Below are 13,438 nucleotides of genomic sequence, written 5' to 3' on the forward strand. Positions count from 1 at the left end.
GCTGTGTGGAATTTTATTGAACTTAATATGGAGAACCAGGCAGGTGATGTTTATAGTTGACTATGCTCATAAGAGGACCAGTGAGGACATGGGGCTGGTGGCAGAAGACCCTGTTGGAATAGGGATGGGCCAAAGAACCAGCCCATCCGTTGGACTCAGGAGGACAGTGCCACGCCAGTTGTGACACTGGTCTGGCGTATCGCATCTTCCTCTTCACAATACCCCATAGATTTTCTATAGGGTTAAGGTCAGGCGAGTTTGCTGGCCAATTAAGAACAGGGATACCATGGTCCTTAAACCAGGTACTGGTAGCTTTGGCACTGTGTGCAGGTGCCAAGTCCTGTTGGAAAATGAAATCTGCATCTCCATAAAGTTGGTCAGCAGCAGGAAGCATGAAGTGCTCTAAAACTTCCTGGTAGTCGGCTGCGTTGACCTTGGACCTCAGAAAACACAGTGGACCAACACCGGCAGATGACATGGCACCCCAAACCATCACTGACTGTGGAAACTTTACACTGGACGTCAAGCAATGTGGATTCTGTGCCTCTCCTCTCTTCCTCCAGACTCTGGGACCTTGATTTCCAAAGGAAATGCAAAATTTACTTTCATCAGAGAACATAACTTTGGACCACTCAGCAGCAGTCCAGTCCTTTTTGTCTTTGGCCCAGGCGAGACGCTTCTGACGTTGTGTCTTGTTCAAGAGTGGCTTGACACAAGGAATGCGACAGCTGAAACCCATGTCTTGCATACGTCGTGGCGGTTCTTGAAGCTCTGATTCCAGCTGCAGTCCACTCTTTGTGAATCTCATTTTTGAATGGGGTTTGTTTCACAATCCTCTCCATGGAGCGGTTATCCCTATTGCTGGTACACTTTTTTCTACCACATCTTTGCCTTCCCTTCGCCTCTCTATTAATGTGCTTGGACACAGAGCTCTGTGAACAGCCAGCCTCTTTAGCGATGACCTTTTGTGTCTTGCCCTCCTTGTGCAAGGTGTCAATGGTCGTCTTTTGGACCGCTGTCAAGTCAGCAGTCTTCCCCATGATTGTGTAGAAGTAGACTGAGAGACCATTTAAAGGCCTTTGCAGGTGTTTTGTGTTAATTAGCTGATTAGAGTGTGGCACCAGGTGTCTTCAATATTGAACCTTTTCACAATATTCAAATTTTCCGAGATACTGATTTGGGGGTTTTCATTAGTTGTCAGTTATAATCATCAAAATTAAAAGGAATGAACACTTGAAATATATCAGTATGTGTGGAATGTATGTATACATTATACAAGTTTCACTTTTTGAATGGAATTACTGAAATAAATCAACTTTTTGAGGATATTCTAATTTTATGACCAGCACCTGTATTTGTGACATGGCAGACTAAAGTAAACTATACTGCGACGAGGATGGGATTCGAACCCACGCGTGCAGAGCACAATGGATTAGCAGTCCATCGCCTTAACCACTCGGCCACCTCGTCTGCTGCGCGCTTGTTTTTGCAGTGAAAGTCGAATTCAGGCCACTTACAGTTGGTTTTGTGTAGTTTTGGAACGGCGTGGTATGGAGGGGAGGCAGAGGGGACGAGTGAGTTGTCTTCCCCTCACACAGGGGAATTAGCTCAAATGGTAGAGCGCTCGCTTAGCATGCGAGAGGTAGCGGGATCGACGCCCGCATTCTCCACTAGTTCTTGTGTCTCGTCTGGAGTCCAAGACCACAATGAGGCTCTTTGCACCACCTCAACTGAGAACTGCCTGAAGACAACCAGTGGGTGGTTCTTCACAGTTTTGTCTTGTGTCTTTTCCTGGAGAATTTCCCGGTCACCTCCCAGGATTGTTTCATATGCCATAGTGAATTCCTTTTCCTTCACTCAAGCTCTGTGGAATACAGAAAACAGGGAAATTATAGAAAGTAGTGTAACCATACTCCTTAGTACACTTGTAATCAATGAAACATTTGATGTTTTATTGAAATGTCATGTGACATAGAATGTAACAAAACAGACTTTTACAGTTAAAGTCAAAGCCAGGTCCCTTTACGGGGTGTCTTAAAGAGGCTTTGTATGTCCGCTGCAATGGCGAGACTTGGAGCGGAGGGCACATTAATTGTCAGAGAAATGAATGAGTTGTGTAAAGACTCTGCACTCTGACAAACTGTTTTGCTTCTGTACCCAGAATAGTTAATAGTCACTGATCTTCATCAGAGAAGAAAGGGTTAAAAGCCTCCTGGAGAATGCGGGCATCGATCCCGCTACCTCTCGCATGCTAAGCGAGCGCTCTACCATTTGAGCTAATCCCCCTTCACGTTGAAGGATGCTCCACCAGAGAGCTGTGTTCTGACCATCAGTCTCTCCCTCCTGCAGACTGTGAACGTGGCTCTCCTGGAAAGTTTGTGTCTCAGAAAACAGACGAGCTCAAATGTTTCTAGACTGTTTCTCCGCAAAACTTGACTGATTCCTATTTAGTAGATAAGGTCAGAGAAAATCTTGTTCATGACAATACCTGTGGACTTGTACTTGAGTAAAGCTTTGGGTGCAGGACTTTCACTTGATGGAGTTTTAAGTATTTTTACTTTCACCTATTCAGTAGACTTCCTGCAATTCTGATAACACAAGTGTAGGGCTGTGCAATATGACGATATCTATCGTTTGGCGATAGAGAAACTTCTATCATTTATAATTATGCTCTATCGTTTACATTGTTCTGTCACAAATTCCACACTTTATAATATTGTGGTGAGGGAATGGCGATATGCATCAACGTGACGTTAGCTTTACGTTGGAATTCGACATCTATCAAATGTCCAACGTAAAACTAAAATCCAACTTGAAACTAACTTCACCGTCCGTTCTTCCACACGGGCCGGTGTGGCAGGGAAGAAATTTGCTTTAGAAATAATGGACAACCCTATCCAGCAGTGCCAGCAGTGATGTGTGTGTCAGTCAGGTAACGTTAAATGACCTGCCCGCGGACACACAGCTTACTTCATAGTTCACCAAGACATGCTGTTGTTGTGACGTTAGCTGTAGCAGCAGGAGAGTTCTCAGTATCTGGAGCTGCTGTCTCGTCTTCTCATGTTAGCTTTGCAGCAGCAAGTAGCGTCAGTTTGCTAACCCACAACCTAGCTAACATTAGTTACTTTACTTGCTGTGTTGTTGTTCACTCTATCTATGGTATTTGTCAAGTTACCTCACCTTTACAATGCAGAGAAATATCTCAAGTTCTAGTTGGAAACGTCATATTTCATTGAATTTACTAGAAATTTGGGGATATGAATTTTTTGTCATATCGCACAGAACCTACACGAGCGCATGCTGAGAAAGGGCAGAGAAGAAAGGGTTAAATGTCTCCTGGAGAATGCGGGCATCGATCCCGCTACCTCTCGCATGCGAAGCAAGCGCTCTACCATTTGAGCTAATTCCCCTACAGAGACAAAGAGCAGTTCATGTAAAATGAAATGTATGTGTTGAGGAGTAAACACTTCTGTTGGCTTTAAGGTTGCATCTTCTCTGCAAACAGTTGAATTATTAGGGCCCGAGCACAAACCGTGCGAGGTCCCGATTGAAACTGAAGGGATTGTTTTTATGCAAAGTAACCTCTATTTTGGGGGCCTAAAAAAAGGGTTGAAAGTCTCCTGGAGAATGCGGGGATCGCTCCCGCTAGCTCTCGCATGCGAAGCGAGCGACGCTACCATTTGAGCTAATTCCCCGGCATAACTAGGTCCGTTCTTCCACACGTGTTGTGGGGAAGACATTTGCATTACAAACAATGGACGAGCCACACAACCCTGTCCAGCAGTGCCAGCAGTGATGTGTGTGTCAGTCAGGTAACGTTAAATGACTGATATCGGGCAGGTGATCGATTTTCGCTGTTCTAGCTGTAGCTACGCCGTATAGTATAAATGCCTGTCTACGCACGTAGACTACGCCCGTAGACAGGCATTTATACTTGTGCGTCCGTGTGTCCGTCAGTCTGCAATTACACCCCGAAACGCTAGTCAGCAGTAGTGCTACAGCGTCCACTGTGTTGACCCCAATGGATTTCTAGTCCATCGCCTTAACCACTCGGCCACGACAACTTACTTTGTGCTCCATCTGTGTGGAATGCTGTGTGGAATTTTATTGAACTTAATATGGAGAACCAGGCAGGTGATGTTTATAGTTGACTATGCTCATAAGAGGACCAGTGAGGACATGGGGCTGGTGGCAGAAGACCCTGTTGGAATAGGGATGGGCCAAAGAACCAGCCCATCCGTTGGACTCAGGAGGACAGTGCCACGCCAGTTGTGACACTGGTCTGGCGTATCGCATCTTCCTCTTCACAATACCCCATAGATTTTCTATAGGGTTAAGGTCAGGCGAGTTTGCTGGCCAATTAAGAACAGGGATACCATGGTCCTTAAACCAGGTACTGGTAGCTTTGGCACTGTGTGCAGGTGCCAAGTCCTGTTGGAAAATGAAATCTGCATCTCCATAAAGTTGGTCAGCAGCAGGAAGCATGAAGTGCTCTAAAACTTCCTGGTAGTCGGCTGCGTTGACCTTGGACCTCAGAAAACACAGTGGACCAACACCGGCAGATGACATGGCACCCCAAACCATCACTGACTGTGGAAACTTTACACTGGACGTCAAGCAATGTGGATTCTGTGCCTCTCCTCTCTTCCTCCAGACTCTGGGACCTTGATTTCCAAAGGAAATGCAAAATTTACTTTCATCAGAGAACATAACTTTGGACCACTCAGCAGCAGTCCAGTCCTTTTTGTCTTTGGCCCAGGCGAGACGCTTCTGACGTTGTGTCTTGTTCAAGAGTGGCTTGACACAAGGAATGCGACAGCTGAAACCCATGTCTTGCATACGTCGTGGCGGTTCTTGAAGCTCTGATTCCAGCTGCAGTCCACTCTTTGTGAATCTCATTTTTGAATGGGGTTTGTTTCACAATCCTCTCCATGGAGCGGTTATCCCTATTGCTGGTACACTTTTTTCTACCACATCTTTGCCTTCCCTTCGCCTCTCTATTAATGTGCTTGGACACAGAGCTCTGTGAACAGCCAGCCTCTTTAGCGATGACCTTTTGTGTCTTGCCCTCCTTGTGCAAGGTGTCAATGGTCGTCTTTTGGACCGCTGTCAAGTCAGCAGTCTTCCCCATGATTGTGTAGAAGTAGACTGAGAGACCATTTAAAGGCCTTTGCAGGTGTTTTGTGTTAATTAGCTGATTAGAGTGTGGCACCAGGTGTCTTCAATATTGAACCTTTTCACAATATTCAAATTTTCCGAGATACTGATTTGGGGGTTTTCATTAGTTGTCAGTTATAATCATCAAAATTAAAAGGAATGAACACTTGAAATATATCAGTATGTGTGGAATGTATGTATACATTATACAAGTTTCACTTTTTGAATGGAATTACTGAAATAAATCAACTTTTTGAGGATATTCTAATTTTATGACCAGCACCTGTATTTGTGACATGGCAGACTAAAGTAAACTATACTGCGACGAGGATGGGATTCGAACCCACGCGTGCAGAGCACAATGGATTAGCAGTCCATCGCCTTAACCACTCGGCCACCTCGTCTGCTGCGCGCTTGTTTTTGCAGTGAAAGTCGAATTCAGGCCACTTACAGTTGGTTTTGTGTAGTTTTGGAACGGCGTGGTATGGAGGGGAGGCAGAGGGGACGAGTGAGTTGTCTTCCCCTCACACAGGGGAATTAGCTCAAATGGTAGAGCGCTCGCTTAGCATGCGAGAGGTAGCGGGATCGACGCCCGCATTCTCCACTAGTTCTTGTGTCTCGTCTGGAGTCCAAGACCACAATGAGGCTCTTTGCACCACCTCAACTGAGAACTGCCTGAAGACAACCAGTGGGTGGTTCTTCACAGTTTTGTCTTGTGTCTTTTCCTGGAGAATTTCCCGGTCACCTCCCAGGATTGTTTCATATGCCATAGTGAATTCCTTTTCCTTCACTCAAGCTCTGTGGAATACAGAAAACAGGGAAATTATAGAAAGTAGTGTAACCATACTCCTTAGTACACTTGTAATCAATGAAACATTTGATGTTTTATTGAAATGTCATGTGACATAGAATGTAACAAAACAGACTTTTACAGTTAAAGTCAAAGCCAGGTCCCTTTACGGGGTGTCTTAAAGAGGCTTTGTATGTCCGCTGCAATGGCGAGACTTGGAGCGGAGGGCACATTAATTGTCAGAGAAATGAATGAGTTGTGTAAAGACTCTGCACTCTGACAAACTGTTTTGCTTCTGTACCCAGAATAGTTAATAGTCACTGATCTTCATCAGAGAAGAAAGGGTTAAAAGCCTCCTGGAGAATGCGGGCATCGATCCCGCTACCTCTCGCATGCTAAGCGAGCGCTCTACCATTTGAGCTAATCCCCCTTCACGTTGAAGGATGCTCCACCAGAGAGCTGTGTTCTGACCATCAGTCTCTCCCTCCTGCAGACTGTGAACGTGGCTCTCCTGGAAAGTTTGTGTCTCAGAAAACAGACGAGCTCAAATGTTTCTAGACTGTTTCTCCGCAAAACTTGACTGATTCCTATTTAGTAGATAAGGTCAGAGAAAATCTTGTTCATGACAATACCTGTGGACTTGTACTTGAGTAAAGCTTTGGGTGCAGGACTTTCACTTGATGGAGTTTTAAGTATTTTTACTTTCACCTATTCAGTAGACTTCCTGCAATTCTGATAACACAAGTGTAGGGCTGTGCAATATGACGATATCTATCGTTTGGCGATAGAGAAACTTCTATCATTTATAATTATGCTCTATCGTTTACATTGTTCTGTCACAAATTCCACACTTTATAATATTGTGGTGAGGGAATGGCGATATGCATCAACGTGACGTTAGCTTTACGTTGGAATTCGACATCTATCAAATGTCCAACGTAAAACTAAAATCCAACTTGAAACTAACTTCACCGTCCGTTCTTCCACACGGGCCGGTGTGGCAGGGAAGAAATTTGCTTTAGAAATAATGGACAACCCTATCCAGCAGTGCCAGCAGTGATGTGTGTGTCAGTCAGGTAACGTTAAATGACCTGCCCGCGGACACACAGCTTACTTCATAGTTCACCAAGACATGCTGTTGTTGTGACGTTAGCTGTAGCAGCAGGAGAGTTCTCAGTATCTGGAGCTGCTGTCTCGTCTTCTCATGTTAGCTTTGCAGCAGCAAGTAGCGTCAGTTTGCTAACCCACAACCTAGCTAACATTAGTTACTTTACTTGCTGTGTTGTTGTTCACTCTATCTATGGTATTTGTCAAGTTACCTCACCTTTACAATGCAGAGAAATATCTCAAGTTCTAGTTGGAAACGTCATATTTCATTGAATTTACTAGAAATTTGGGGATATGAATTTTTTGTCATATCGCACAGAACCTACACGAGCGCATGCTGAGAAAGGGCAGAGAAGAAAGGGTTAAATGTCTCCTGGAGAATGCGGGCATCGATCCCGCTACCTCTCGCATGCGAAGCAAGCGCTCTACCATTTGAGCTAATTCCCCTACAGAGACAAAGAGCAGTTCATGTAAAATGAAATGTATGTGTTGAGGAGTAAACACTTCTGTTGGCTTTAAGGTTGCATCTTCTCTGCAAACAGTTGAATTATTAGGGCCCGAGCACAAACCGTGCGAGGTCCCGATTGAAACTGAAGGGATTGTTTTTATGCAAAGTAACCTCTATTTTGGGGGCCTAAAAAAAGGGTTGAAAGTCTCCTGGAGAATGCGGGGATCGCTCCCGCTAGCTCTCGCATGCGAAGCGAGCGACGCTACCATTTGAGCTAATTCCCCGGCATAACTAGGTCCGTTCTTCCACACGTGTTGTGGGGAAGACATTTGCATTACAAACAATGGACGAGCCACACAACCCTGTCCAGCAGTGCCAGCAGTGATGTGTGTGTCAGTCAGGTAACGTTAAATGACTGATATCGGGCAGGTGATCGATTTTCGCTGTTCTAGCTGTAGCTACGCCGTATAGTATAAATGCCTGTCTACGCACGTAGACTACGCCCGTAGACAGGCATTTATACTTGTGCGTCCGTGTGTCCGTCAGTCTGCAATTACACCCCGAAACGCTAGTCAGCAGTAGTGCTACAGCGTCCACTGTGTTGACCCCAATGGATTTCTAGTCCATCGCCTTAACCACTCGGCCACGACAACTTACTTTGTGCTCCATCTGTGTGGAATGCTGTGTGGAATTTTATTGAACTTAATATGGAGAACCAGGCAGGTGATGTTTATAGTTGACTATGCTCATAAGAGGACCAGTGAGGACATGGGGCTGGTGGCAGAAGACCCTGTTGGAATAGGGATGGGCCAAAGAACCAGCCCATCCGTTGGACTCAGGAGGACAGTGCCACGCCAGTTGTGACACTGGTCTGGCGTATCGCATCTTCCTCTTCACAATACCCCATAGATTTTCTATAGGGTTAAGGTCAGGCGAGTTTGCTGGCCAATTAAGAACAGGGATACCATGGTCCTTAAACCAGGTACTGGTAGCTTTGGCACTGTGTGCAGGTGCCAAGTCCTGTTGGAAAATGAAATCTGCATCTCCATAAAGTTGGTCAGCAGCAGGAAGCATGAAGTGCTCTAAAACTTCCTGGTAGTCGGCTGCGTTGACCTTGGACCTCAGAAAACACAGTGGACCAACACCGGCAGATGACATGGCACCCCAAACCATCACTGACTGTGGAAACTTTACACTGGACGTCAAGCAATGTGGATTCTGTGCCTCTCCTCTCTTCCTCCAGACTCTGGGACCTTGATTTCCAAAGGAAATGCAAAATTTACTTTCATCAGAGAACATAACTTTGGACCACTCAGCAGCAGTCCAGTCCTTTTTGTCTTTGGCCCAGGCGAGACGCTTCTGACGTTGTGTCTTGTTCAAGAGTGGCTTGACACAAGGAATGCGACAGCTGAAACCCATGTCTTGCATACGTCGTGGCGGTTCTTGAAGCTCTGATTCCAGCTGCAGTCCACTCTTTGTGAATCTCATTTTTGAATGGGGTTTGTTTCACAATCCTCTCCATGGAGCGGTTATCCCTATTGCTGGTACACTTTTTTCTACCACATCTTTGCCTTCCCTTCGCCTCTCTATTAATGTGCTTGGACACAGAGCTCTGTGAACAGCCAGCCTCTTTAGCGATGACCTTTTGTGTCTTGCCCTCCTTGTGCAAGGTGTCAATGGTCGTCTTTTGGACCGCTGTCAAGTCAGCAGTCTTCCCCATGATTGTGTAGAAGTAGACTGAGAGACCATTTAAAGGCCTTTGCAGGTGTTTTGTGTTAATTAGCTGATTAGAGTGTGGCACCAGGTGTCTTCAATATTGAACCTTTTCACAATATTCAAATTTTCCGAGATACTGATTTGGGGGTTTTCATTAGTTGTCAGTTATAATCATCAAAATTAAAAGGAATGAACACTTGAAATATATCAGTATGTGTGGAATGTATGTATACATTATACAAGTTTCACTTTTTGAATGGAATTACTGAAATAAATCAACTTTTTGAGGATATTCTAATTTTATGACCAGCACCTGTATTTGTGACATGGCAGACTAAAGTAAACTATACTGCGACGAGGATGGGATTCGAACCCACGCGTGCAGAGCACAATGGATTAGCAGTCCATCGCCTTAACCACTCGGCCACCTCGTCTGCTGCGCGCTTGTTTTTGCAGTGAAAGTCGAATTCAGGCCACTTACAGTTGGTTTTGTGTAGTTTTGGAACGGCGTGGTATGGAGGGGAGGCAGAGGGGACGAGTGAGTTGTCTTCCCCTCACACAGGGGAATTAGCTCAAATGGTAGAGCGCTCGCTTAGCATGCGAGAGGTAGCGGGATCGACGCCCGCATTCTCCACTAGTTCTTGTGTCTCGTCTGGAGTCCAAGACCACAATGAGGCTCTTTGCACCACCTCAACTGAGAACTGCCTGAAGACAACCAGTGGGTGGTTCTTCACAGTTTTGTCTTGTGTCTTTTCCTGGAGAATTTCCCGGTCACCTCCCAGGATTGTTTCATATGCCATAGTGAATTCCTTTTCCTTCACTCAAGCTCTGTGGAATACAGAAAACAGGGAAATTATAGAAAGTAGTGTAACCATACTCCTTAGTACACTTGTAATCAATGAAACATTTGATGTTTTATTGAAATGTCATGTGACATAGAATGTAACAAAACAGACTTTTACAGTTAAAGTCAAAGCCAGGTCCCTTTACGGGGTGTCTTAAAGAGGCTTTGTATGTCCGCTGCAATGGCGAGACTTGGAGCGGAGGGCACATTAATTGTCAGAGAAATGAATGAGTTGTGTAAAGACTCTGCACTCTGACAAACTGTTTTGCTTCTGTACCCAGAATAGTTAATAGTCACTGATCTTCATCAGAGAAGAAAGGGTTAAAAGCCTCCTGGAGAATGCGGGCATCGATCCCGCTACCTCTCGCATGCTAAGCGAGCGCTCTACCATTTGAGCTAATCCCCCTTCACGTTGAAGGATGCTCCACCAGAGAGCTGTGTTCTGACCATCAGTCTCTCCCTCCTGCAGACTGTGAACGTGGCTCTCCTGGAAAGTTTGTGTCTCAGAAAACAGACGAGCTCAAATGTTTCTAGACTGTTTCTCCGCAAAACTTGACTGATTCCTATTTAGTAGATAAGGTCAGAGAAAATCTTGTTCATGACAATACCTGTGGACTTGTACTTGAGTAAAGCTTTGGGTGCAGGACTTTCACTTGATGGAGTTTTAAGTATTTTTACTTTCACCTATTCAGTAGACTTCCTGCAATTCTGATAACACAAGTGTAGGGCTGTGCAATATGACGATATCTATCGTTTGGCGATAGAGAAACTTCTATCATTTATAATTATGCTCTATCGTTTACATTGTTCTGTCACAAATTCCACACTTTATAATATTGTGGTGAGGGAATGGCGATATGCATCAACGTGACGTTAGCTTTACGTTGGAATTCGACATCTATCAAATGTCCAACGTAAAACTAAAATCCAACTTGAAACTAACTTCACCGTCCGTTCTTCCACACGGGCCGGTGTGGCAGGGAAGAAATTTGCTTTAGAAATAATGGACAACCCTATCCAGCAGTGCCAGCAGTGATGTGTGTGTCAGTCAGGTAACGTTAAATGACCTGCCCGCGGACACACAGCTTACTTCATAGTTCACCAAGACATGCTGTTGTTGTGACGTTAGCTGTAGCAGCAGGAGAGTTCTCAGTATCTGGAGCTGCTGTCTCGTCTTCTCATGTTAGCTTTGCAGCAGCAAGTAGCGTCAGTTTGCTAACCCACAACCTAGCTAACATTAGTTACTTTACTTGCTGTGTTGTTGTTCACTCTATCTATGGTATTTGTCAAGTTACCTCACCTTTACAATGCAGAGAAATATCTCAAGTTCTAGTTGGAAACGTCATATTTCATTGAATTTACTAGAAATTTGGGGATATGAATTTTTTGTCACGAGAGCGCATGCTGAGAAAGGGCAGAGAAGAAAGGGTTAAATGTCTCCTGGAGAATGCGGGCATCGATCCCGCTACCTCTCGCATGCGAAGCAAGCGCTCTACCATTTGAGCTAATTCCCCTACAGAGACAAAGAGCAGTTCATGTAAAATGAAATGTATGTGTTGAGGAGTAAACACTTCTGTTGGCTTTAAGGTTGCATCTTCTCTGCAAACAGTTGAATTATTAGGGCCCGAGCACAAACCGTGCGAGGTCCCGATTGAAACTGAAGGGATTGTTTTTATGCAAAGTAACCTCTATTTTGGGGGCCTAAAAAAAGGGTTGAAAGTCTCCTGGAGAATGCGGGGATCGCTCCCGCTAGCTCTCGCATGCGAAGCGAGCGACGCTACCATTTGAGCTAATTCCCCGGCATAACTAGGTCCGTTCTTCCACACGTGTTGTGGGGAAGACATTTGCATTACAAACAATGGACGAGCCACACAACCCTGTCCAGCAGTGCCAGCAGTGATGTGTGTGTCAGTCAGGTAACGTTAAATGACTGATATCGGGCAGGTGATCGATTTTCGCTGTTCTAGCTGTAGCTACGCCGTATAGTATAAATGCCTGTCTACGCACGTAGACTACGCCCGTAGACAGGCATTTATACTTGTGCGTCCGTGTGTCCGTCAGTCTGCAATTACACCCCGAAACGCTAGTCAGCAGTAGTGCTACAGCGTCCACTGTGTTGACCCCAATGGATTTCTAGTCCATCGCCTTAACCACTCGGCCACGACAACTTACTTTGTGCTCCATCTGTGTGGAATGCTGTGTGGAATTTTATTGAACTTAATATGGAGAACCAGGCAGGTGATGTTTATAGTTGACTATGCTCATAAGAGGACCAGTGAGGACATGGGGCTGGTGGCAGAAGACCCTGTTGGAATAGGGATGGGCCAAAGAACCAGCCCATCCGTTGGACTCAGGAGGACAGTGCCACGCCAGTTGTGACACTGGTCTGGCGTATCGCATCTTCCTCTTCACAATACCCCATAGATTTTCTATAGGGTTAAGGTCAGGCGAGTTTGCTGGCCAATTAAGAACAGGGATACCATGGTCCTTAAACCAGGTACTGGTAGCTTTGGCACTGTGTGCAGGTGCCAAGTCCTGTTGGAAAATGAAATCTGCATCTCCATAAAGTTGGTCAGCAGCAGGAAGCATGAAGTGCTCTAAAACTTCCTGGTAGTCGGCTGCGTTGACCTTGGACCTCAGAAAACACAGTGGACCAACACCGGCAGATGACATGGCACCCCAAACCATCACTGACTGTGGAAACTTTACACTGGACGTCAAGCAATGTGGATTCTGTGCCTCTCCTCTCTTCCTCCAGACTCTGGGACCTTGATTTCCAAAGGAAATGCAAAATTTACTTTCATCAGAGAACATAACTTTGGACCACTCAGCAGCAGTCCAGTCCTTTTTGTCTTTGGCCCAGGCGAGACGCTTCTGACGTTGTGTCTTGTTCAAGAGTGGCTTGACACAAGGAATGCGACAGCTGAAACCCATGTCTTGCATACGTCGTGGCGGTTCTTGAAGCTCTGATTCCAGCTGCAGTCCACTCTTTGTGAATCTCATTTTTGAATGGGGTTTGTTTCACAATCCTCTCCATGGAGCGGTTATCCCTATTGCTGGTACACTTTTTTCTACCACATCTTTGCCTTCCCTTCGCCTCTCTATTAATGTGCTTGGACACAGAGCTCTGTGAACAGCCAGCCTCTTTAGCGATGACCTTTTGTGTCTTGCCCTCCTTGTGCAAGGTGTCAATGGTCGTCTTTTGGACCGCTGTCAAGTCAGCAGTCTTCCCCATGATTGTGTAGAAGTAGACTGAGAGACCATTTAAAGGCCTTTGCAGGTGTTTTGTGTTAATTAGCTGATTAGAGTGTGGCACCAGGTGTCTTCAATATTGAACCTTTTCACAATATTCAAATTTTCCGAGATACTGATTTGG

At 45.3% G+C, this 13,438-nt stretch overlaps 9 non-coding genes across 9 annotated transcripts; 3 read left to right on the forward strand and 6 right to left on the reverse strand.

Moving 5' to 3' along the window:
* Positions 1-1,388: 1,388 nt before the first annotated feature.
* trnas-gcu lies at positions 1,389-1,470 on the reverse strand. Its single transcript has one exon. It is a non-coding gene; the product is annotated as a tRNA-Ser (tRNA).
* Positions 1,471-1,597: 127 nt separating this feature from the next.
* Positions 1,598-1,670, forward strand: trnaa-agc. The gene has a single exon. It is a non-coding gene; the product is annotated as a tRNA-Ala (tRNA).
* Positions 1,671-2,213: 543 nt separating this feature from the next.
* Positions 2,214-2,286, reverse strand: trnaa-agc. The gene has a single exon. It is a non-coding gene; the product is annotated as a tRNA-Ala (tRNA).
* Positions 2,287-5,479: 3,193 nt separating this feature from the next.
* Positions 5,480-5,561, reverse strand: trnas-gcu. Its single transcript has one exon. It is a non-coding gene; the product is annotated as a tRNA-Ser (tRNA).
* A 127-nt stretch (positions 5,562-5,688) lies between these two features.
* trnaa-agc lies at positions 5,689-5,761 on the forward strand. Its single transcript has one exon. It is a non-coding gene; the product is annotated as a tRNA-Ala (tRNA).
* A 543-nt stretch (positions 5,762-6,304) lies between these two features.
* On the reverse strand, positions 6,305-6,377 carry trnaa-agc. The gene has a single exon. It is a non-coding gene; the product is annotated as a tRNA-Ala (tRNA).
* Positions 6,378-9,570: 3,193 nt separating this feature from the next.
* On the reverse strand, positions 9,571-9,652 carry trnas-gcu. The gene has a single exon. It is a non-coding gene; the product is annotated as a tRNA-Ser (tRNA).
* A 127-nt stretch (positions 9,653-9,779) lies between these two features.
* Positions 9,780-9,852, forward strand: trnaa-agc. Its single transcript has one exon. It is a non-coding gene; the product is annotated as a tRNA-Ala (tRNA).
* Positions 9,853-10,395: 543 nt separating this feature from the next.
* trnaa-agc lies at positions 10,396-10,468 on the reverse strand. The gene has a single exon. It is a non-coding gene; the product is annotated as a tRNA-Ala (tRNA).
* Positions 10,469-13,438: the final 2,970 nt, after the last annotated feature.

The sequence above is a fragment of the Micropterus salmoides genome, unplaced genomic scaffold, assembly GCF_014851395.1.
Source record: "Micropterus salmoides isolate LMB-PRFRI ecotype aquatic unplaced genomic scaffold, ASM1485139v1 Ms_hic_scaffold_577, whole genome shotgun sequence".
NCBI lineage: Eukaryota > Metazoa > Chordata > Actinopteri > Centrarchiformes > Centrarchidae > Micropterus > Micropterus salmoides.